Raw genomic sequence first — 26,557 nt, forward strand, 5'->3', positions numbered from 1 at the left:
ATTCACGTTTGGTTTTCCTTATTTACTGTCCAGCTTTCATATGCATATGAGGCAATTGAAAATACCATGGTTTGGGTCAGGCACATCTTAGTCTTCAAAGTGACATTTTTGCTTTTCAATACTTTAAAGAGGCCTTTTGCAGCAGATTTGCCCAAAATGTAATCCTTAACCACTTCAATCTTTTCTCCATTTATTATGATTTTGCTTATTGGCCCAGCTGTGAGGATTTTCGTTTTCTTTATGTTGAGGTATGTATTTCATTTTACTTGGATTCACAATCAACACCCATGAAGGCACCAGTCAAAAAATCAAAAGACGCGTTGCACTGGGCAAATCTGCTACAAAAGACCTCTTTAAAGTGTTGAAAAGCAAAGATGTCACCCTGGAGACTAAGGTGTGCCTGACCCAAGCCATGGCGTTTTCAGTCGCCTCATATGCATGTGAAAGCTGGACAATGGATAAGGAAGACCGAATTGACACCTTTGAATTGTGATGCTGCCAAAGAATATTGAATATACCATGGACTGCCAAAAGAACAAACAAATCTGTCTTGGGAGAAGTACAACCAGAATGCTCCTTAAAAGCAAGGAAGGTGAGACTACATCTCACATACTTTGGACATATTATCAGGAGGGATCAGTCCCTGGAGAAGGACATCATGGTTGGTAAAGTGGAGGGTCAGAAGAAAAGAGGAAGACCCTCAGTGAGATGGATTGACACAGTGGCTGCGACAATGGGCTCAAACATAACAATAATTGTAAGGATGGCTTAGGACTGGGCAATGTTTCCCTCTGTTGTACATACAATCTCTATGAGTTGGAACCACCTCGGCGGCACCTAACAACAACAACATGTTTAGGTGTAATCCATACTGAAGGCTGTGTTTTTTGATCTTCATCAGTAAGTCTTTCAACCACTCCTGACTTTCAGCAAGTAAGGGTGTATCATCTGCATAATGCAGGTTGTTAAGGAATCTTCCTCCAAACCTGATGCCCCATTCTTCTTCATATAGTCCAGCTTCTTGGATTATTTGCTCAACATACAGATTGAATAGATATGGTGCAAGGATACAACCCTGACACACATTTTTTCTGACTTTAAACCATGCAGTGAACCTTTGTTCTGTTTGAACAACTGCCTCTTGATCTATGTACAGGTTCTTCATGAGCACAATTAAGTGTTCCGAATTCCCATTTTTTGGAATGTTATCCATAATTTGTTGTGATTCGCACAATTGAATGCTTTTACATAGTCAATAAAACACAGGTAAACATCTTTCTGGTATTCTCTACTTTCAGCCAGGATCCATCTGACTTCAGCAATGATATCCCTGGTTCCCCATCCTCTTCTGAATCCACCTGAATTTCTGGTAGTTCTCTGTCGATGTATGCTGCAAACACTTTTGAATGATCTTCAGCAAAATTTTACTTGGGTGTGATATTAATGATATTGTTCGATAACTTCCACGTTCAAGTGGATCAACTTTCTTGGGGATAGGCATAAATGTGGGTATCTTCCAGTTTGTTGGCCAGGTAGGTGTCTTTCAAATTTCTTGGCATAGACAGGTGAGCACTTCCGGCACTGCGTGCGTTTGTGGAAACATCTCAGTTGGTATTCCGTCAATTTCTGGAGCCTTATTTTTTGCCAGTGCCTTCAATGCAGCTTAGACGTCTTCCTTCAGTACCATCGGTTCCTGATCATGTGCTGCCTCCTGAAATGGTTGAATGCTGACCAGTTCTTTTTGGTACAGTGACTCCGTGTATTCCTTCCATCTTCTTTTGATGCTTCCTTTGTCGTTTAATACTTTCCCAGTAGAACCCTTCAGTATTGCAACTAGAGGCTTGAATTTTTTCTTCAGTTCTCTCAGCTTGAGAAATGCTGAGTGTGTTCTTCCCTTTTGGTTTTCTATCTCCAGGTCTTTGCACATGTCATAATAATTTTTCTTCTAAAGCCGCCCTTTGAACTCTTCTGTTCAGCACTTTTACTTCATCATTTCTTCTTTTTGCTTTAGCTGCTTCCTTGATGTTCAAGAGCAAGTTTCAAAGTCTCTTCTGACATCCATTTTGGCGGGTTTTTTTTTTCTTTCCTGTATTTTTAATGAACTCTTACTTTCCTCATGCATGATGTCCTTGATATCACTTCACGACTTTGATCATTACTGTTCAACTCCTCAAATCTATTCTTGAGATGGTCTCTAAATTCAGGTGGGATATACTCAAGGTCGTACTTTGGCTCTCATCAACTTGTTTTAATTTTCTTCAGTTTCAGCTTGAACTTGCATAGAAGCAATTGATGGTCTGTTCTGCAGTCAGCCCCTGGCCTTGTTCTGACTGATGATATTGAGTTTTCCCATCATCCCTTTCTACAGATGTAGTCCATTTGATTCCTGTGTATTCCATCTGGCGAGGTCCAATTGTATAGTCACCATTTATGTTGGTGATAAAAAAGGTATTTGCAATGAAGAATTTGCTGGTCTTACAAAATTCTATCATGCAATCTCCAGCATTGTTTCTATCACCAAGGCCATATTTTCCAACTACCAATCCTTCTTCTTTGTTCCCAACTCTTGCATTCCAATCTCCAGTAATTATCAATGCATCCTGATTGCATATTCAATTTCAGACTGCAGAAGTTGGTAAAAATCTTCAGTTCTTCATCTTTGGCCCTAGTGGTTGGTGTGTAAATTTGAATAATAATCATATTAACTGGTATTCCTTGTCGGCATATGGATATTATTCTATCACTGACAGCCTTGTACTTCAGGATAGATCTTAAAATGTTCTTTTTGACAATGAACGTAATGCCATTCCTCTTCAAGTTGTTGTTCCTGGCATGGTAGACCATATGATTGTCTGATTCAAAATGGCCAGTACCAGTCCATTTCAGTTCACTAATGCTTAGGATATCAATGTTTATGTGTTCCACTTCATTTTTGACAACTTCCAATTTTCCTAGACTCATACTTCGTATATCCCAGGTTCCAGTTATTAATGGATGTTTGCAGCTGTTTCTTCTCATTTTGAATTGTGCCACATCAGAGAATGAAGGTCCTGAAAGCTTGACTCCAACCACGTCATTAAAGTCGACTTGACGGCACTGGGCTTTTTTTTTTTTTCTACTTTGAGGAGGCAGCTCTTCCCCAGTCATCTTTTGTGTGCCTTCCAGCCTGAGGGATTCATATTCCAGCACTATATCAAACAATGTTCTGCTGCTATTCATAAGGTTTTCACTGGCTAAAACTTTTCGGAACATATAAATAATAATTGCAAAAATAAATGAATCCAGGCATGCGTTCAACGTTTAGAGACTTATAATCATAGGAAATTGAGTTTAATTTTATAAATGTATTTGTGTTGTTGAGAAGTATGAGAGGATGATCAATAAAATACTTTCAAAGACACAATATTACATCAGGATAAAATTATTTAGGAGAAAGTGGCACATAAAAAATGAATTCAAAAAGAAAAAAATGCACATTTCTAACTTTTAAAGAGGTTGTATATGTACATTTAAATAACTGATGATATAAATATAAATCACTAGGGTATTTAGATTACATTTAATACATCTAAAAAAGCAATGTAACCATTTTATTTTAAAATGAAAGTATTTCACAATGCTGGAAATCACATATTTTGCAATTATTCTGACTTATTTTTTAAATGTTCATAAGTGAATTTAAATGTAAGTTACAGGGCACACAGCTCCTCAAAATTATTTTAAGGAAAAGAGGATAGAGATGACTGAGGTAGGTGGCAGCCATTTTTCAGCAGAGGTTATCCAGAAATTAACAACACCAGTTCTGTGCTTTTTCCCTTCTACCCACCTTATGCAAGAAGTATTATTCCTGTTCAGTCAAAAGGAAGGTCTGGGAGACTTTGGCATCCCTGGGTGGTGTAAATGATTAACCAACTCAGCTGCTAACCAAAAGATTGGAGGTTTGAGTTCACCAAGAAGCCCTCAGAAAAAGGCCTGGCAATCTATTTCTGAAAAATCAGCCATTGAAAACCCTATGAAGCAATTCTACTCTGACATGCTTGGGGTGGCCATGAGTCAGAATTGACTTAACCGTACCTAACAACAACAATATACCTGTGGATATAATCCCACTTAGGAATGGAGTTTCCTTGTTATGTTACTGAGGCCATATCAGTATAGGGTATGTCTTAAACAAAATCACTTTTGAGAAATAAAAATTAGACATAGATAAGGGAAGATAAATGCCATGCCACATGAAGATCACCAAGGAACAGAGAACCAAAAGTTGAAAAGAAACAAAGACCTTATCCCAGAGCCAGCAGAGACAGAAAGTCTTCCCCTAGCACCAGTGCCCTGAATTTGGACTTCTAGCCTCCTAAAAAAAAAAAAAAACTGTAAGAAAATTAATTTCTGTTAGTTAAGGCCATGAATTTGTGGTATTCCTGTTATACTAGCACTAGAGAACTAAGATAACAAGTTTTTTTTTTCTTTTTATACTTTAAAGATTTTATTCCATGGTCTTCTGACTTCCATGGTTTCTCATGAGTAGTCAGTGATTTTTCAAATCATTGTTCCCTCTTTGCAATGTGACATTTCTCTCTGACCTCTTTCAAGATTTTATCTTTGTTTTTTATTTACTGCAGTTTGGCTACGATTTGTTCAGGTGTGAGTGTGAATGTGTGTGTGTGTGCAAGTGTGTGTTTATCTTGCTTGAGGTTCATTGAGTTTCTTAAACCTGTAAATATATGTTTGCTAGATTTCAAAAAATTTTTGTCATTGTTTCTTCAATTTCTTTTTTCCTCCTTCTCTCTTCCTCTCTCTTTCCCTCTTTCTCTCTACTCCTCCTTCTCTTCTTTCTTCTCTTCCCCATCCTCCACTTCTTCCCCTTCTGGGGTTCCTACTATATATATGCTAGACCATCTTTTTTCTTTCTGTTCTTTAGATAATTACTATTGATCCATCTTCAAGTTCACTGATTCTAACTGCTGTCATTTCCACTCTGCTGTTAAGCCCACCTAGTGATTTTTTTTAGGTTCTGTAGTTTTCAGTTCTAGAATTCCCATCTCTGGTTGTTTTATTATTTTTTTTAATATACTTTGTACTTCTCTTCTGATAGTTCTGATTTTTTTCATATATTACAAGAATATTTCCTTTATGTATTTGAGCACACTTATAAATACTTAAAAATCCTTGTCTGTAATTTCAATACCTGAGTCATCTCAGTGTTGGTCTCTGCTGATTGTCTTTTCCCTTGAGAAGAGATGATGTTTCTCTGCTTTTTCATATGTCAAGTATTATTGGATTGTATTCTGGACTTTGTAAATGATACACTATGGAGACTTTACATTCTGTTATATTTTTCCAAGTAATATTTAGGCAATTAACTTGGTTGAATTCAAACTAAAAACTCTTAATCTCATAGTGGCTGGAAGTTTATATCTAAGTTCAGTTCTTTTAGCCTGAACTGGACCACTTGGAGTCACCCCATGCATGCTTAAGTGGTCAGACACAGATTTGGGCAAAGTTTATATGCAGAATTTTGGTTCCTCCTTTATGGATCTTTCCTTTCTTATGTTTCTCATTTACTTTCCAGCAGCTGTGGTTTGCCATAATTCTGCCCCCTGGTTCTTCAATCCAGCCACATCACAAGTTTCTTTCCAATATCTAGCCACCCACAAGTTGCTGACTAAAACCTGCCCTCAGGCTAAAAGCTGTTTAGAAAAAGAAATAAAGAAACACACCCAATGCCATTCCCTTCTTTCAAACACTGATTCTGCACTGCCCAGTGGAGATTTTTTCACTCCTCAGTGCCTTGAGATGGTTGAATGTTTTGCCCAGTGTTTATAGTTGTTATCTGTGAAAAAACTGACCCAATAACTTGGCCATTAACAGAAAAAGAGCTCAATGCATTTATTTTTACATTTTTGTATATAATATTGTGCTATAGTTTTTTTTTTATAGGTCACATTCCTTTTTTAATACATTCTTGAGCCAAAGTATTTCTTCTGTAAGAATGCTGCTTCTATTTTATAATTTTAATTAATGGGAACATGGAGTTAAAAAAAATACAAATGCTTAGTTTGTGTATAGTTTAAAATGGTACAGGTAATAAAAATCAAACTAGAAAATGCAAAAGCAAATAAAAAACCAAAATCAAACCTGTTGCCGTTGAGTAGATTCTGACTCATAGCAACCCTGCAGGACAGAGTAGAACTGCCCCATAGGGTTTCCAAGGAACAGCTGGTGGATTCAAACTGCAGACCTTTTGGTTAGTAGCCGAGCTCTTAACCGCTGCACCACCAGGGCTCTAAAAGTAAATAAAGCCATAGAGAAATCACGATAATAAATTTCCTTCCTTCAGTGGCCTTTAACACAAATGAATGAGCCAACAAAAGACACAGATACCTACAGAGGAACAGTGTACTGCGTTGCCATATTTTCCCAGGATAAGACTCTTGATTCCAAAGAAAACTCAGATCGGAGTGAGGCAAGTGCCTTTATGCTGCCTTGTGTTTGGCATCTCTTAGGGCCCCCAGTCAGATAGAACTCCCTGAGGGTCTAGAGAATGTCTAGCCAGGTAGGTGAAAAGCCAACTGCTTCAAGCTTGTTTGTGCTATGCATATACCAGGTACATTGAAAAGCCACCCCAGAGACTACATCAGCCGTCCTATACCTCCAACCGAGTTCAGCCAAATGGCCTTGAGGAGTCCCTTCCTTGAGTTACCTCTGTTGTCTGCAGAGTTAATAAGAAAATCAGTTGGTTGTTGTTTTGCTTAGTAAGTGAGATCAGCTGTGGGGCACAGATTAGTTTTCAGTGGAGAGAGCTGTAGTAGTGCTGAGCCAGCAAGACACTGAGACCCAGAAAACTGTTCTGCAATGAAGAGTCTGCAGAGAGAAATTATAGAGACTCATTGGATGCCAGACAGGAAACAGTCTTCAGCATCATCTTCTTATATCTTTGTTTTCCAGAAAGGAGAAGTAACTTTCTCCAGGCTCTGTGGAAAGTTTGGAACAGAGATAAGGCTCAGGTCTAGGCTTTCTGGCTCCAAGTACACAGCAGAGCTGGCAGAGAGCTGGCTCCTGGGATTTGGTCCAGCTTTCCCTTTCTCTTTCTCCCTCAGTTCAGCCCTCCTTGGCCTCTCTGGACTTAAAGCCCTAACTGATGGTGTCTGTAATGAGTTGATATGCATTTCCAAAAAAGATATGTTCGAGTCCTAATCCCTACCTGTGAATGTGATCTTATTTCAAAATAGTGTCTTTGCCAACGTAATTAGCTAGGTCAACATGAGGTCATAGTGGAGTGGGGTGAGCCCCAATCCAGTACAACTGGTGTCCTTATAGAAAGAGGAAAAGAGACTCAAGGGAAGATGGCCATGGGATGACAGACGCAGAGATTGGAGTGATGTTGCCACAAGCCAAGGAATGCCTGGGGCTACCAGAAGCTGGACGAGACAAAGAAGGATCCTCCACGAGAGCCATCAGAGAGAGTGTGGCCCTGGTGATGCCCTGAATTGGAAATTCTACCCTCCAGAACGGTGAGAGAATCAATTTCTGTTGTTTGAGCAGCCCACTTGGTGATACTTTTTTACAGCAGCCAAAGGAAACTAATACACTTTCCTTCCTTCATCAACGCAGCCAGCTAAGGGGCAGGGTGACGTAGGCAAAATGCAGGAGGAGCTTCCCTTAGGAGTTTTCATACTTACCCCTTATCGTAGTAGAATTATATGAGATCTTTGGTTTTTGTGTGTGTGTTTTCAAATACACACACACACAGTTTTCAGGGGAAAATCTGATCAGTTTTGCAGGTAAGAATTTACTGCAAGCTGCATTCCAGTAAAAAAGAGTAATTCTGTAATGGTAAAACTTCAAGCAAGCGTATTTTAAGGACAAGGAGAGACAATGGAGAGATCTGAGCACCTCCATTCCTCAGCCCACAGTGGACTGCCCATCTAGCCTCTCAGTAAGCTAGCTATAGTGAAAGAACCGAAGAAGGAGGACTGGGAAGAGGGGAAAGGGACAAAGCAATGCCAATGAGGAGACAAGGCAGCCAGGCAGCCTGCAGCAAGCCCACAGAAGATCTGGAAGAGAACAAGGCTAATTTAGGCTCTGAACATGACTCTAGCCACCAGGAGCAACTGTTCCCCTGCACTGTCCCCTCCTCCTCTCCTGGCTTGTCTATCATTCATTCCTCCAGGGTCTCTTCAAAAAGGATCTGCCTGCACGACAGGACCTGCTGGCTCCTGAGCAAAGGAACAGCTCCTCTTCCCTGTGACACTATGTATAGGCGCACTAGTCATCCATTTAAACCTGCCATGCAGTATTGGAGAAAAGAGGGTAAGGCTGTTCCCCAAGGATGCTGGTGCCAACGAGGGTGGACTTTCCTACCTGAGGAAGCAGGTGAGATGTGAACTGGAGCCAGAGGCAGGTCTCTTCCTGTAGAAGTGATCTGGGGGCTCTAGGGGAGCCCTCGCCGAACTACTAGAGTCAATTGGCCAGAAATTAGATTTGAAGGGAACTGACTGATGCAGCTCATAGTTAGGAACACAGACACTGGGGCCTGGGGCCTCGCTCTGCACTTTATAAATTATTCAGCTTTTCCAAGACCCACGTTCCTCGTCCACGTTGTTGTTGTTGCTGTTCCTACCTGCCACTGAGTTGACTCCAATTCATGGCAACCCCATGTCATCCTCACGATCACCAGCATGTTCAAGTCCATCATTACAGCTACTGTGCCAGTCCATCTCACTGAGGGTCTCCCTTGCCCTAGAACGGCCTCTACTTCACCAAACATGATGTTCACCTCCAGTGACTGATACCTCCTGATAATGTGTCCAAAGCAAGAAAGTCAGACAATGTTCTGTTGTGATCCATAAAGTTTCCATTGGCTAATTTTTGGAAGTAGCTCACCAGGCCTTTCTTCCTCATCTATAAAACAAAAATTAATAACAACAACTGCAAAAGAGTTGTGAGGCTTAAATGAGGTAGTACATATGAAGCGCTCAGTCCCATAGACAGTGCTTAATAAAGTTTACTTCCCTTCACTGTCCTTCTCCCTCAGAGGCCAGGTTCCAGTGAAGATTAAAAATAAAAAATGATGGATGCAGAGGAAAGTTACGTGCAGAAGGGAGACCCTGAAGACCCAAATCAGGATGGGACCAGGTAGGCCAAAGGGGGAACCAAATCTCAGACCATTTCACTAAAGCAGTGCAGAATCATGGAGTTCCAGGGGTCCCCTGGCTCTCCTCCTCTTCATGCCTCTATTCCACTCAGGTGTGTCTGTCTCTGTCTTTCTGCAAATTCTGATCTACCCAGGTGCCAAGACTAACATTAAGATGTAAGAAGCTCCTGCCTCGGAAGGTGGTTGACTCAACATCTGCTCTACCCCTGCTAGAGATCCCCTTGTCTTTTAGCAAAAATCTTCCCCAGATCCTGACCTCGGGTTGCCCAGGCCCTTGGTCTGAGCCCCTGATCCTTTCTTTGTTCTCCAAGCTCCACATGTGGGCTCAGGCAGCTGCCTTGGCTCTTCCGGCCCAGCCTCCTCTTTGACTGGACCTTGGGCACTCTCTTCTCCCTGTCCCAGCTGACCTCTTGGCCTTTGACTTCAAGACCTGCCTGGCTTTCAGTCTTCCATCCTGTCTGCTCAGATTCTCACTGCTGTTTCCTCCTAGATAAGTCTGCCCAATTCCTGCCCACATGCTGGAACAACAAGTAGCAGATCCAGGACCAACTAGAATTCACCAATGACCACTGCAGGGTATGAGGTAGAGCAAACACTCAAGACAAAGCTCTGAGCTCTCAGTCCTGTAGGAATCACATTGGCTAAAATAATACTCCTGGAGGCAATTTGGCAATATCTAGTAAAGCCAAGGGACTCCCTGGGTTGTACAAACAGTCAACATGCTTGGCTGCTAACCAAAAGGCTGGAGATTTGAGTGTACCCAGAGGCACCTCAGAGGCCAGGCCTGCCAATCTACTTCTGAAAAACCAGCGATTGGAAACCCTCTGGCGTTCAGGTCTAGTGTGACAAACATGACATTACCATGCGTTGGAGTCAATACAACAGCAAGTGGTAGTGAATGTAAAAGTGTACACACCCATCACTCAGCAAGTCCCCTTGAGCCAATCAGGACCGACTAGTACTATTAGGCTGCAGTCAAAAGCCTATCATAAATATCAGTGGTTTAAAACAACAAAGGTATATTTCCACCTTGTGCTACTCATCCCACACAGCTCAGCTGGAGTGTCTGGGCCAAACCGTCCTCATTCAGGGACACAGGCTGATGGAGCCTCCTCATCTCGAACTTTATCACCAGCTGGGGAAGGAAAGGGCAAGTGGCACTAAGGCTCTTGGAGGCTCATAGGCCATATTCATTGGCCAAAACAAGTCCCAAGGACACTTCTGCCTTCCCAAGGCTGGGGAATGCAAGCCCAGGTGCTCACCTTGGACGGTTCACACAACAAGTTCATTGGCCCTGTGGAAATGCCTCCTTCTCCCAGCTGGGGGATCTGCCCAAGTTCGGTTTTGGGCTGGTGACTTCCTCCTCCAGCAGAGGAGACTGTAACACCCCACAAGCCTCAGCTCCTTCGACAAACCTAATAAAGTCAGCACCTGAAATTCAAACCACCTACCACCAGCATCCTGGGTTTTATCCACTGAAAAGGCCACTTTCATATTTACTCCACCAAAAGGAAGTCTGAGGTGTGAAGGGACCCCTCCCCTAGACTGAAGCCCATGCCATAACCCGCTGGTGCCTGGCCCTGACATGCCATCTGCCTTGCTGAGCCTGGTCATGTGGGCTTTTGCTTTCCTCAGTAAAGCCATTTTCTTTTTTTTTTTTTAAGTGAAATTCATTTTTATTTATTTATATGTTGGCCACATTAGAAAAAGAGTTTGAGAAAAATGTATTTAAAATAGGGCAGCTGCAATAAATACTTTGAAAAATAAAATTCAGAGAAACATTTGAAGGAAAGGAGAGTTAATTGTATCATAATGTGGGCATGAGATAGTATGAGTACTGTATTTGGCTCTGATTTTCACAAGTAGCCAGGGAAAATATGAAATTGCGAAATTCTTGGTGCTACTCAAATAGTGCCTTGCCTAGAGAATCACTCTTTCTCTGCCTAAATTCTAAGAGGTATTTGTTGCCCAGACCCCTATATAATGAATAATGGATGGCATAATAGACAATAACACAACAGCCATTTCTGCAAAAGATACAATAATGTCTTTCATATAAGTGCTTCTTAAAATCCTCAATAAAAATCAAGGGCACTCACTGAATGTGTTTATCTGGAGAACTCTGCCAATATCATCTAGTTTGCTGACTTTTTTCATGATCTAACCTGAAAGCTCTTAAAGGACCTGAGAGATGTGACTAGTTAACATCATCCTCATGTTGCCTCCCATGAATATTATTATTATCACCCCTCTGCTTTGTATAAACCAAAAAAAGAAAAAAAAAAAAAGACCCATTGCGTCAATTCCAACTCATAGTAACTCTATAGGGCAGAGTAGAACTGCCCTATAAGGTTTCCAAGGAGTGCCTGGTGGATTCAAAGTGCTGATCTTTTGGTGAACAGCCATAGCTTTTAACCACTACACCACCAGGGTTTCTGTGCTTTGTATAGAAACCAGAAAAAGAATATTCTGGAAGGATAAATTTGGTGAACTTTTCTAAGTGGTTTTGATTTAATGAGGGACTGACCTTGGTTGCAACATATATGTGACCCTTGTGATTGTTTCCTGCATTTTGTTCCTGTGTGCAGCCTGTCATTCCTTGTGCCTGACGTGTGGGTCCAGAGCCCTCTCACTACTCTTACTTCTCCAGCGTAAGAAGCCTGGGGAAGGATTCCAAGTTGAGCAGCTGCCTGGGGCAAATGCCCCTTTTAATTCCTATTTCTTAATGAGGGCTTGTGACACTGTGGAGTTCACTCAACTCCTTGCAGGACCAATGTTAGATTAGAAGGGGCCCACCTAGCACAAGAGCTCAGAAGAGGAGACCCAGAAATACTGGTGAACAGCACAAACACTCACCATAGTCTATCCCTGTGGTCACCAATATTTGGTCCACTGATCCCTGGATGCAAAATATGGTCCCCTAATCACTCTTACAGGTTCTCCTGAGTCTTCTGGGATGTCTCCCCTGAGATCTCCGACTCACTCCTCCTCAGCCTCTGGAAATGTCTGCTGCTTCTGTCTGGAGATTCTGTGCCAGCTCTCTCACACTTGAGGCCCAAACGAGGCCCATGTCTTTGCTCTTGCAAACCATGAGAGAGCGGTCAGCCGCAAAAATGCCACCTCTCCTTTGCTCCACCTTCAAAACTGCTGGTCCACCAGTCATCAGTCGCCCTTTAGATTCTTCGAATAAAGTCTGGTGCCAGTCCACTAGGTGCCACAAAATGCAGAGGACTCTCATCAAGGCTTGTGGTGAGAGGCAGGTATCTCCTATCCCTCCCTTTTGGGGTAGGGGATAGTGCACCAGCCTTCGAGCTCATGAGTCACATTCTCCTCTAGCCTCAAACCTTGGACCATTGAGACCCTCATGTGGCTGAGAGTAAGGGCTCTGTCACTGGTTTCCATTGTGAATCCTGCCAGGTCTCATGCCTCATCAACGGCCTGGATTCCACAGCTTAAACTTCCATTTCACCTACCACATTGGTAACTCAACCTATGAGGTAGTAGAATAAAGACATGACAAGGAGATGCACCACCATTCCAGGTTGGTTGCTATTACCCTGGAGAGGGAGATATCCCTTGTGGCACAGTAGTGAAGAGCTTGACTGCTAACCAAAAGGCTAGCAGTTCGAATCCACCAGCCACTCCTTGGAAACCCTATCAGGCAGTTCTACTCTGTCCTATAGGGTCGCTATGAGTCAGAATCGATTCAATGGCAACGGGTTGGGTTTGGTTGGGTTGGTTTTGGAGAGGAAGGAGGGGAGGAGAAGGACATCTGAGAAGAGTACAAAGGGAACTCATCTGAAGATGGGACAGGAAGAGCACCCATCGTGCTCCACAGCTGGGGACAAGTTTTCTTATTTTTGTTCTTTTTTTGTTTGACAATTGCACAGGCAGTTCCTGCCTTTTGCTACCATGCTTTCTACCCTCGGGCCAGGTTTTGTTGCTTTTGGCCAAAGGCTGCTTTGAGACAAATGCATTCCTGGAAACGACATTGTAAATCCAATTGTCATAAGACAGGTTGGGCTTTCCCATGGAAACAATGTTGCATTTTATAAAAAGAGTAGGAATAACACCCTGCACTTGTATAAACTCTATAGTTCAAAAAGTACTTTCACATACATGATTTTATTTACTCCTGGAAGGTAAGCAATATGTTATCTTCATTGCACAGGTGAAGAAATGGAGGCTCAGAGAATGACTGTGCTCAAACAGTTAACAAGGGACCCGACCAGAGTCCATTCTAACTCAGTGGGCTTTCCTCCTTCTCCTTAACCAGGCAACATCTCAGCCTCAACCAAATCATACAGCCAACAAAAAGCGCATCCAAATGCAAAGATTTCAGAACTCTAATCCTCCAGATTATTTATTACAAAATTTTAAAATTTTGCTCTTAAGTCACACAAAACAGGTAAATGAATGTATTGATTGCTCAAGAGACCCCCTGAACGATAAAAAAGATGTGTGACACATAAACTACCTCTCTCCATCACTTACCTAAAATAAATGTGCTTCCCCACTACTCACACTAAATGCTTACTGAGCAATGATTCGCTCCGTTGAATGAAGCATATCTTTTGGGGAGACACAATTCACCCCATAACAGGCAGCCTTTGGCTATGATGCATACCCTTACTTCAATGCTGTAATAAACTGTACACATGTAAGCACTGTCATTCAGGGTCTCTGAGTCTTCTTTCACAATCAAACCATGTTTAGCTGCTACTTTTTAGTGCAGACCCACGGTCACAGCCCAGGTTTGTTCCCCAGAGAGGTCTCTTGTCACCAGCTCTCCTAACAGGAGGTATGTGTAATGTTTAATGGTTAATTTTATGTGTCAGCTTGGCTAGACTATGGTTCTCAGTTGTTTGGCCAAGTACTGGTCTAGCTACTTTCATGGAGTGCTTAAATGTGATTAAATCATTTGGCCATGGGTAGAGTAGATTACCTTCCATAATGTAATGTAATGTAATGTAATGTAATGTAATGTAATGTAATGTAATGTAATGTAATGTAATGTAATGTAATGTAATGTAATGTAATGTAATGTAATGTAATCATCTTTCATAAAGCAACATAACATAATGTAATGACATTCCATAAAATAACCTAAAACAATGTGATCACCCTTCACAATGCAATGTAATATAATATGATCGTCACCTTCCATAATACAATCTAATGTAATCATCTTCTATAATGCAATCTAATGTGATGTAATCAACCAGTTGAGGTCTTACTGGTATAGGGTAGAGCCTAAACCTAACCACTCCTGAGTTATAAAAAGAACAGAGTGGACACAAAGACAGAAACACGTGGGAGAACAGATGCCATGTGTGCAGTTCATTGACAATGGTTACATACTTCTTGTTGTGTCACCATTCTCACCATCTCTGCCCACATTGTTTCACCATGGTTAACTTAGACTCTTTGCCCCTTAAAGTTCTCATCTGTGTTTTAGAATTACTGTTGTCCGTTTAATATCATATATATATATATATATTTCTTTAAAAGAGCTCAATGCTCAAGGCAAACATTATTAAGTGAACTGAACTGTTGGGTAGTTTAAAGATGACTTCACGGGAGAATTCAAGACTTAAAAGTTGTTTCTGGGCAATAGATTCAGGGATTCCTCCAGTCCAATAAGAATTTGAAGTTTTTTCCTCCTTTGATCAAGATCCAACTATTGGGTCTTTGATCAAAATGTTCAGTAATGGTAGCCAGGCACCACTTATTTCTTCTAGTCTAATGGTGAAGAAAGTGTTAGCTCATGGAGGCAATTAGATCTGCAGTCCAATTAATGGGTTTTCTTCTTCGTCTGTTGTTGCTCCAGGCGAATAGAGACCAATTGTTGTAACTTGGATGGCTGCTCACAAGCTTTTAAGACCCCAGACAATACTCATAGAGGGTGGGGGCTCTAATTCTTACAGTAGGGCAGGCAAGCAGCAATGTTTTCTCGTTGGGATCCCTCTTCCCCACCCACACCCAGCTCTGGCTTTCTCCAGTCCTTCCTCTCACTGCCCCCCCACACCCAACCCAGGGAGGGCTCATTGGGAAGCACAGTGTTGCTGTGGGGCGTTGGCAGTCTCTACAACTCTAATCCTGATTTCCTGGTTTTTGGAAAGCATTTTCATGTTGGCCCAAAACTTCTGTTTCCTGCTCTCTCCCACACTATTTTTAGGCCCAGCAGACATTTCCTGCCCTGGCCTGCCCCTCCCACCTGGGCGCTTACCCCAGTCTCTGAATTGGGTGGGCCTAAAAGATGAAGCCACTGAGCCCTGGGGTCTGGAGCCATGGGTTCAGGGGGGCAGGTGAGCACCCAGCAGGGGGTGCTGCAGATCTTCTGCCAGTTTCACCTGCATGGGGCACCCCCAGGCTAAGTTGTTTCTTTTGTTTACCTGCTAAACTTTAAAATAGTATTTTCCATTTCCTTTGCTGTAGGCCCAGCTGTACCAGGCTCCGGGTATTTTCCTACACTAGTCTACAGTATTAAAAGCAGGAAAGCCAAAATATGACAGCAGTCCAACCCAAACCCATTGTCATCAAGTCGAATCCAACTATAGCAACCCCGTAGTACACAGTAGAACTACCCCATGGGTTTCCAAGGAGCACCTGGTGGATTTGAACTACTGACCTTTTGGTTAGCAGCCTGTTCTTAACCACCATGCTACCAGGATTTCCTTAAAGTCCCCAGGTAGGGAGACTCTCCATTGCCCAAATGACGATCCTGAAGCTTCCATAGGTAAACAACCTACCCCAACGTCAACTGGTGGCAGAGCTCAAACCCAGATTTGACTGACTGAAAAGCTAGATGTCAGCATTTCTTGACACTTCTATTCATTAGTTCCCTCTAAGGAGCCTTCCTCACTGGCCAATTTTTTTAGAAGTAGATCCAGGTATTTCTTCCTAGTCTTAGTCTGGAAGCTGCACTGAAATCTGTTTGCCATGGATGACCCTGCTAGTATTTGAAATATTGGTGGCACAGCTTCCAGTATCACAGCAACATGCAAGCCACCACAGTAGGACAAACCGAGAGACGAGTGGTGGCGTGAGGCCAGGCAGTGGTTCATTCTGTTACACATAGGGTGGCTATGAGTTGGAACCAACTCAATGGCACCTAACAACAACTAGGAGTCCTTTTAGACTCTTTTCACTAATTGCTCCATATCCATGAAATTTTAATACCACAGATATACTATATACCTTTTTTGGTTCTGTATTGTAAACGGATGGATCTTGGCTGAAAGCAGAGAACATCAGAAAGATGATTACCTGTGTTTCATTGACCATGCAAACGCATTCGGCTGTGTGGATCATAACAAATTACCGATAACACTGCAGAGAATGGGAATTTCAGAACACTTAATTCTGTTCATGTGGAACCTGTACATAGATCAAGAGGCAGTTGTTCAAACAAAACAAGGGGATACTGCATGGTTTAAAATCAGGAAAGGTGTGCATTAGGGTTGTATCCTTTCACCATACTTATTCAATCCGTATGCTGAGCAATAATCTGAGAAGCTGGACTATATGAAGAAGAACATGGCATCAGCACTGAAGGAAGACTCATTAACAGCCTTCAATAAACAGTCTGCAGATAACACAAAGTTGCTTGCTGAAAGCAAAGAGGAGTTGATGTACTTACTGAAGAACATCAAAGACTATAACTTTCAATATGGATTACACATCAACATAAAGAAAAGAAAAATCCTCACAACTGGACCCATAAGCCACACCATGATAAATGGAGAAAAGATTGAAATTGTCAAGGATTGCATTTTACTTGGATCCACAATCAACATCCATGGAAGCAGCAGTCAAGAAATCAAATGACGTACTGCATTGGGCAAATCTGCTGCAAAGGACCTCTTTAAAGTTTAAAAAGCAAAGATGTCAGTTTGAGGACTAAGGTGCACCTGACCCAAGCCATAGTATTTTCAGTCACCTCATATGCATCCAAAAGCTGGACAGTGAACGAGTAAGACCAAAGAAGAATTGATACCTTTGAATCATGACATTGGCAAAGAATATTGAATATACCACAGACTGCCAGAAGAATGAACAAGTCTTGGAAGAAGTACAGCCAGAGTGCTCCTTGGAAGCAAGGATGGCAAGACTTCGTCTCAGGTACTTTGGACACTGTGATGGTTAAGACTGTGTGTCAACTTGGCTGGGCCAACATTCTCAGTGTTTTTGCAGTTGTATAATGTTGAGATCACTTCCCTGTTGAAATTTGATATGTGATCACCCCCATGATGGAATCTGCTGAGTGGTACCAGCAGGGGTGTGGCCTGTGGTGGCTCATTGACCCCTCAGCCTTCATCTCTCTGCCTTCTGCTGCCTACTTCCTTTTCTGCTTGCCTTGCAAAGGTTGTTGGCTTGTTCTGGATCCAGCAGCTGTCTCCTGTCTGACCTCTGGTCCTTGGGACTTGAGCTAGCAACTTGAGTTACCTGTCCATCTTGGGATTCACTAATCTTCATGCCCTGTGAGCAAGAGTCCTGTTCCCCAACCTGTCTATCTTGGGTTCACCAGCCCCTGAAGCTACATGACTGAGGAGAAACCTGGCAGTCTTGCCTGCCGACCTCAGGGATTCCTCTATGGTCACAGCCTGTGAGCAGGAGCCCTGCTCTCTGACCTGCTCATCTTGGGATCACCAGCTTCTCTGCCTCTGTGAATTGGGAAAGGCCTCTACCCTGATCCAGGGACTTGGGGCATTCTGACCCCTACAATCACGTGACCTGTTTCCTTGATATTAATCTCTCTGTATATATTTATACACTTTACTGGTTTTGCTTCTCTAGAGAACCCAGCCTAAGACAGACATGTTCTCAGGAGGGACCAGTCCCTGGAGAGGGACAACATGCTCGGTAAGGTAGGGGGTCAGCAAAAAAGAGGAAGACCCTCAAGGAAATGGACTGACACAGTGGCTGCAACAATGGGCTCAAACATAGCAGCGATTGTGGGGATGGGGCAGGACCAGGCAGCATTTCGTTCTGTTGTACATAGATAGGGTCACTATGAATCAGAATTGACTCAATGGCACCTAACAACAACACTGTAAACAATAAAGTTTCAAACTGGGGACACTCATGTCAGACATAAGAATGAGGGGGCCAACATGCATTCCTAGGAAGCAAAAGATCAGGATGTAAACAATTTGTGTCTGGGAAAAATGTGTTCATGAGTGTAATCATGCATGGCCAAACTGGCTGGCAATACTCACCTAGGTGGTAACTCACTCCTTCCTAGCCAAGTGGCTGAACTCAAGCTGTATTATTCCTCAGTAAAACTTTTTCTTTCCCTCCTAACAAAGTACGTCTTTGATGATCCCTGGGGCATCCAGACACAGGCACAGTAGCTGCTGAGCTACTTTGGGCTCTCCACTTCCACAAATTCTTGGGCATCGTTTAAGGTGAAAGAAAAAAACCCTCTCAAATCCAAGCTCTGCTCCCTTTCATTGATAGCTGTTCGATTTTTATTGTGGATTTGTTTTGGTCCTTGCAAGTGTTGTTGTAATTGTCATTATAAAATGGGGAATGCTGTGTCTAAAGAAGATTTGGAGCCATTTTCTGGACTCCTGCTCACTACGTGAACAAGAATTCTGGTTCCTAATCGTGTAAGTTCTTGTTTGTCTAGCATAACCTCACTTGAGACACTTTGGAAAATCAGTGGCCACTTTGGGGTTCTTTTGATCTCTCTAAGTTAACTTTTCTGTGCAGTAAGTCAGAGAACTAAGGCTCTGAGATAAACAGTCCCAGTGGAATGTCTATTTTGATTGGTATTTGAGGCTTCTAAAAAGATATCAAGGTAGTAAACTGCTTCCCTGCAGGATGTTGTGTCTAAATTAATTAAGCCGAATAAAGAATTACAATGTCAAATTTCAGCTTCCACCCCTTCTGCTCCCCTGCTGGCTGCTACCTCTACATACCTTTCTTTGCCTTCCCACTCCTCTGATAACACCTTATCTGAACTTTCCTTTTTCCCTAAAAAATCAGAAAATAAACCCTTGCCTGAAATGCTCCTTAAAATTCACCCCAGCAGTGATGCAAAAAATTCCCCTCATATCACTTTTGCCCTGTGGGCACACTTAGAATTTTGTAGCGTAGTGAATGATTTTCCTAAACTCTGTGACAACCCTACAAATTTTCTGAAGAATTTCAAATCCTTGTTGAAGCCTACAAGCTTGGGCTCCTCAACTTATATCAGCTTGTTCACATGATTACTGGCCCAGGGGACACCCAATTATGGCTAGAACAGGCAAAATGAAAAGACTCTCAAAGGCAGTTTCGCTTTAAATATTGATAAAACAGCCACCAAGCTGTTGGAAGACTCTCAGGCAATGACTAAAAAATTGCTGGAGGCTATACCAAAGGCCTTTCCTCCACTAATTGATTGGGCTAAAATAAACACTTGTAAACAAAATAAAGATGGAGGTATTTATGATTTTCAGACTCAGCTGCCCCACAAGTGTTGCAAACACTCTGACCTCACTTTGACCAAATCTGGTGCCTCCAGCTCTTTTGATACTGTTTTTATATCCGGTCTTAAACCTGAGGTCTCAGCCTTAGTAAAGCAACATTGATTAGACTGGGAGACAACTCTTATTGTTGAGCTAACTAACTTAGCTTACAAACTTTCCCAGACTCTTGAAGCCAAAAGGGTTTCTAAGGCTAATAAATTAATGGCCCTTCAGTTGTGACAATTACAATCTCCCAGTTAAAAGAAAAATGCTAAACCTTCCAATGGCACAAAGGCAGGCATTTGTCACTATTGTAAAAAACCTGGCCATTGGAAAAATGAGTGCCATAAGTTAAAAATTAAAAAGACTGACATAGACCACATAAAAAAAAAAAATCCTACGATCTGAGAATGAAGGGACTCTGGGGACAATACAGGAACTCTTCATATGGTGGCTCTTAATCCACAAGTAAAAACTATTTATTAACAGAGAAACTTGTCAATTTTTAATTGACACTGGATTTACCTTGTCTGCTATTAACCCCACCTGTTTACAAAAGCTTCTGCCCCAGAGTACTAAAATCTCAAAAGTAGAGGGGGTTAGGGAGCACAACAGGGAACTCCTGAGGGAACAGGAGATCAGTGGGATGCAGACCCCAAATTCTCATAAAAAGACCATACTTAATGGTCTGACTGAGACTAGAGGAATCCCGGCGGCCATGGTCCCCAGACCTTCTGTTAGCACAGGACAGGAACCATCCCCGAAGACAACTCATCAGACATGAAAGGGACTGGTCAGCAGGTGGGAGAGAGATGCTGATGAAGAGTGAGCTAATTATATCAGGTGGACACTTGAAATTGTGTTGGCAACTCTTGTCTGGAGGGGAGATGGGAGGATAGAGAGAGAGGGAAGCTGGCAAAATTGTCACGAAAGGAGAGACTGAAAGGGTTGACTCAATAGGGGGAGAGCAAGTGGGAGTACGGAGTAAGATGTATGTAAACTTATATGTGACAGACTGATTGGATTTGTAAACGTTCACTTGAAGCTTAATAAAAGTTAACAAAAAAAAAAAAAAAAGTAGAGGGGGTTACCAATCAGGAATAAATGCTGATTCATTCCCAACCTGTTCTGACATCTCTTGGTCCTACTGAAGATTTATACACTCTCAGTTCTGACACCCGTCTATCTATTGGGAAGAAATATTTTATCCAAATGAAATTACCATTTACAATTTAATGAAAGGGGGAAATACTGAGTCTGCCTGATATCCCTAAGTCAACAGAGACAGTCTGAATTAGACAATACTCAGGAAGAAGAAGCCATTTGCTATATGCAAGCACTTGTCATGCCTCTCTAAAATTCAGCTTAGCCTAGTCCTCTCCCTTATGACATCTTTTCCCTACTTCCTGAGACCTTATGGGCCACCACATCCACAGATGTAGGTCAAGTTTTGTCAGATGATTAGAATTCAAATAGATTCATCTCAACCTCTGCCAAAAATTCCCCAGTATTCACTCAAACAAGATGCAAAAGAAGGACTAGCTCCCATTGTACAAGACTTCCTTTCTAAATGATTAATTTCCCTTGTACCAGCCCTTGTAATACTCCAGTTTTTCCAGTTTAAAGAACAAGTTATAGGGACCAGAGATTTGTTCAAAATTTGCCTGCAATTGACCATATTGTTATTCCTAGATTCCCAGTAGTTCCTAATCTTCATTTATTACATTTCAATGTCTCTTCAGATGCAACTTATTTTACATTGATGGATCTTTGCGTTGTCTTTTCAAGTATTTCTGTGCATTCTGAAAGTCAATAGTTGTTTGCTTTTACCTTGGAAAATTAACAATTTTCCTGCACATAATGCCCCCAGGATTTACTGGATCTCCTACCTAATTTTTTCAGATTCTGCATGTGGCTTTGCAGCCTTTACAGTTTACAAACAAATCCACATTGCTGCAATACATTAATGATTTGCTATTTTGCTCAACCTCCCAGCAAGCCTGCCTTGATGAGAGTATAGTTTTTTTTTAAACATCTGGCCGTTGGTGGACATAAGGTATCCTGAGGAAAAATTACAGTTGTCTCAGCCTTCTTTTAAATATTTGGGCCACCTAATTTCTGCAGAAGGCATCTCTATTTATCCTAAACAGAAACAAATTATTCTTGTCTTTCCTATACCCAAAACAAAGAAACAGCTACCAGGGTTTCCAGGACACTGTGGCTACTGTCAAACCTGGAGTCCCAATTTTTCTTTATTGGTTCAACCTTTATACAAATATTTAAAAGCCTCTGAGCCAATTCATTCCAAATTGCACCAAAAGATCGAGAGGACATAGTTCAATTAAAAGGGGCTTTAATGAACATACCTGCTCTAAAAAAAAACCCAAAACCTGTTGCCATTGAGTTGATTCTGACTCATAGCAACTACCCACTCTAGGTTTTCCTAATTACCATCTAGATTTCTCCTTATTTGTACAGGAAGTATGTGGAAATCCTTTAGGAATACTAACTGAAAAACATGGAGACAACAAAGACCTATGGGTTATTATCCCCTACAGCTTGACCTTGTAGCCAGGGGATACCCTCCTTGCCTTAGGACCGTGGCTGCTACTGCCAAACTAGTGGAAACCACAGCAGATGTGGTGCTAGGAAGCTTTTTAGATGTCTATGTGCCCCACGCTGTGTCTGCCTTACTTAATGCTGCTTTGACACATTTTTCTGCCAGCAGCCTCACCTCCCATGAAGGTCTCCTCCTGGTTGCATCTAACACCCATGGCCTATGTAAATCCATCTTCTCTTCTCTCTGCAACTAATGAGAACAGCTATCCTACATATGATTGTCTAGACTTGACTAAGCAACTTTTAACCCCTCACAAACAAAACTAATTCAGATTCTGTTTGTGGATGGTCCCTATTTAAAACCTAATCCTACTAGTCCTCACTATTAAGCTGGATACACTGCTGTGACTTCTACTGAAGTCTTTGAAAATTAGCCTCTCCCTGAAGCCACTTCAGCCCAACAAGCTGAATTAACTGCCTTCACTAGAGCTGGTAGAATTGCTTCAGGAAAATCTGTTAATATTTTTATGGACAGTAGATATTGTTTTTGGAATTATACATGAATTTGGCATGTTACAGATACAAAGAGGATTTTTAACCTTTTCTGAAAATGCCATTAAAAATGGAGATTTAGTAGCGGACCTTCTAGAAGCTCTATTACTCCCCTCTGAAATTGCTGAGATAAAAATACATGTTCACCGCTTCTTGAATCAGGTGGACACTTGAGACTATGTTGGCATCTCCTGCCTGGAGGGGAGATGAGAGGGTGGAGGGGGTTAGAAGTTGGCAAAATGGACACGAAAAAAGAGAGTGGAGGGAGACAGCGGGCTGTCTCGTTAGGGGGAGAGTAATTGGGAGTGTGTAGCAAGGTGAATATGGGTTTTTGTGTGAGAGATTGACTTGATTTGTAAACTTTCACTTAAAGCACAATAAAAATTATTAAAAAAAAAAAAATACATGCTCACCAACAAAAAGGAGTACCCCAAACTGAATAAATTAGAGAAAATAACCTTGCTGATATGGCAGCAAACAATCTACTTCTCAAGTTATTTTTGCACTTATGATAAATAAAGAAAGGGATTCCCTAAATTGGTCTATCCATAATTTCAACCTACATGAATTAACTTTAGAAAAACTTTTAAAACACCAACAATTAGCCTAAACAGATGAAACAAAGTCATGGAAAAAGGCAGGCTGTTACTAAGATCCTGCCACTAAACTGTGGACTGGGCCGAATAAGAAAACTGTCTTACCCAATTTCCTACATGTTCTTTTTTTTTTTTTTTTAATCAGGATGGAATAGATAGTCATCCTTACTCTGGGGTCTTGTCTCCTTCCTAGAGCATACCTGGGAAAGTAAATGCAGGTTTCCCTGTACTGAAATTCCGAAATCTATCTCAGTTTCTGTTGTAGAAAATTCACCTCCCTTCATCCTAGGAAGGTAACATGGCACAGACATTTTTCACCAAGGGTTCATCACCATATAAGCTCTCCTCTTTGTCCCTAACTTCCTCTGTTTTCCTGGTTGGTGGAGGGGGATGTGGAACACTTTAGTTTTTTGGAGATGGGAGGGCAGTGTGGATTGGAGAAGCTTCTTTGCTATTATTTATCACTTCTTCTTCTACATATATTGTACACGCTCCAGTTCCTTCTGTTCTCTTGAGGTCAAGACTTTAAAAACTGAAAAGCTAATAATTGACTCCTTTTGTGTTAGTTGCTTTCTGCAGAGTCATCCTTTCCCCAAAGCGGTGATACCAACTCACTGGGAGAAGTATCACAAGGTTAAAGGAAGAAAAAAAAAAAACACATATATTTATATATTCCAGCCACATAGACACTCATGTTCTTGTGACGCATGCCTTAAATGAAGGTTCCCACAGGGGACATATTAAATTGGCTGAGATCTTAAAAAAGTATTGTGGGGAAAATTTTCTGAGACTGCTGAACATATTGCCACCCATTGCCCTATTTGCCCTGGCTACAATCCTGGACAACACCTTAAAGCCCTATCTGGACAGTACCCTTTACCTTCCAAGCTTATGCTTGAATGACAGCTAGATTTCATCCAGCTTCCATCCTCAAATAATTATAAATGTGCATTAGTAATGATTTGTAGATTTTCACATTGAGTAGAAGCCTTCCCTTGCCATTGTGCTACTGCAGTCTTTGTAGCAAAGAAACTTCTTGAAAACATCATACCCATCTGAGGAGCACCAAAAACTCTTTGTAGTGATCAGGGAACTCATTTCACCGGTCAAGTCATCCAAGAACTGTGTCAAGTTTTTCCCATTTATCAACGGCTACATTTTCCCTACCATCCTCAGTTTCCTGGTTTAGTAGAGAGAACTAATGGAAAATAAGAACCCGAATAGCAAAGCTCTGTAAAACTTTAAATTTATCCTGGACTAAGGTCCTTCCCTTATACTTTTTTTAAATCTAAGGTCCACACCATTTGGATCTCACAAACTTACCCCTATGAAATAATTACTGGGATACCCCTGGTCTTTCCTTATGTTGTCTGCACCAACCCGAACATTGTTCATCCTGAATTATTCTAAAGAATATCTTTCACAGGTTAGAAAAGCTTTGGCAAACAGAAACTAGGCTCTCAAAGTCTGCCTAACATTGCCTCAAGAGAATACGAAAATTGGAAGAGACACCAAATAAGACTCTTTAAAGCCTTATACTTATTTCTCCTCACCAATCCATGTGCAACCAGATTAGAGGGAATAAAACCTTGGATCCTTTTGTCACAGTTAAAAAAAAAAGGCTAAGACTCCTCTTTGGGCTAGCCAACCCACCGGAGAATTGACAGTTACATTTAAGCACCTCTGTGGCCAGAAGCAGACAACATCTGAGGCAGACAGCTGACCCAAGACCCTGGACCGGGCCTGAAAATTCACCTCTTAATCTTTTTTTTCTTTTTACCTGTGCTATAGTTACGCCTCTACTAATGTTTTTCTAGATTGGGCAGATGATTATGCTTACCATTTTAAAAGGTTTAATTGTTGGTTATGTGGTACCCTCACAACCTCAAGTCAGTCTGGCCTTCCTTGGTGGGTCTCTCTACTACAAAGATTTGATTGGCTTGCTCTTGATCTATGGATACAAGAACAACGGAGAAATAGTTCATTACTACAGGAAATCAGTATTACCAGACTTTTCACTGATAAATGGCCTCTTTCTGATCTGAACAAAACTCAAGCCATAATTTAATCTTTAGCCTTAAGACGACTCTTACTATACTAAATAAAGTCACCCAAGAAGAGCTAGCTAAAGAATCTTCCAAACCCACAAACAGTACTCTTCATATCGTAGGCCTATAACAACAACTCTGGGATGAATTCGTCTGGTTAATTCTCCAAGTGCGGAGGCTGAGTCAGATTGCTTCCCTTGGCTGGGGACGATCTAACCACACCCATGTGAACAACCCAGCCATCATCAGTCCTGTGGAATAGCTTCCAATGTCTGAATGCACATCAGTTATAATATTACAAGCTACTGATTGGTTTGCCACCAACTGGCTATGACACTCAGGTATTTGTTGGGTAGCCCCTACCAGCAACTTTTGGCTATGTGGAACCAACATTTGGCTCTGGCTTCTGCCAGGCTGGATTGGAAGATGCATTCTGGGCCTGAACCGGACTCATGAATGTATTTTAACTGAACTCCCTTTACCAGCTAATGTACCCATATTAAGAGCTCGATGGTCTAGATTAGTGTTTCACTGGCTTGATCATTTAGTGGCAATATTTATACCTCAGATACAACTTGAAGATGTTTTGGCACATGTAAAAATATTAACCAAATATATACAAACTGCTCGAAATGATAGTGCCCATGGGCTTCAAGAGATGAATACCAAAATAGCAATGATGAGAACAGTAGTACTCCAAAATAGAAGGCCCGTTAACATCTTCACTGCAGCCCAAGGAGGGATCCGTGCCATAATAAAATCTGGTTGCTGTGTCTCTGTTCCTGACTATAGTGCTGATATTACACTCTATGTTAATCACATGCAATGTGTACTGTCTTGCCTTAATGATCCTGCTCCTTTCTTAACTGATACTATAAGTGATTGGTCTTTTCTTGGAGTGGATGGTAGAAAAAATTGCTACTTTATTTTGGAATCTTTATATTCCTCATCATTTCTGTTACTGTAGTTATAAAATGCTAGTTTACTTTAGTTCAACACATTTACCTATGTAATGCTGTACTTCAAAACCATTTAACCCTTCACATAAATCAGGCTGGTTTCACAGGTTTTCACCAGCGATTGTGTTGTTTACCATACTTTTACAAAAATAACCCACACCATCTACATTTATTTACAGCAAAATGTAAAAAAAAAAATGGCTTATCAACACTTGTGAAAATATCTGGT

Source organism: Loxodonta africana, chromosome 8, assembly GCF_030014295.1.
Source record: "Loxodonta africana isolate mLoxAfr1 chromosome 8, mLoxAfr1.hap2, whole genome shotgun sequence".
Taxonomy (NCBI): Eukaryota; Metazoa; Chordata; class Mammalia; order Proboscidea; family Elephantidae; genus Loxodonta; species Loxodonta africana.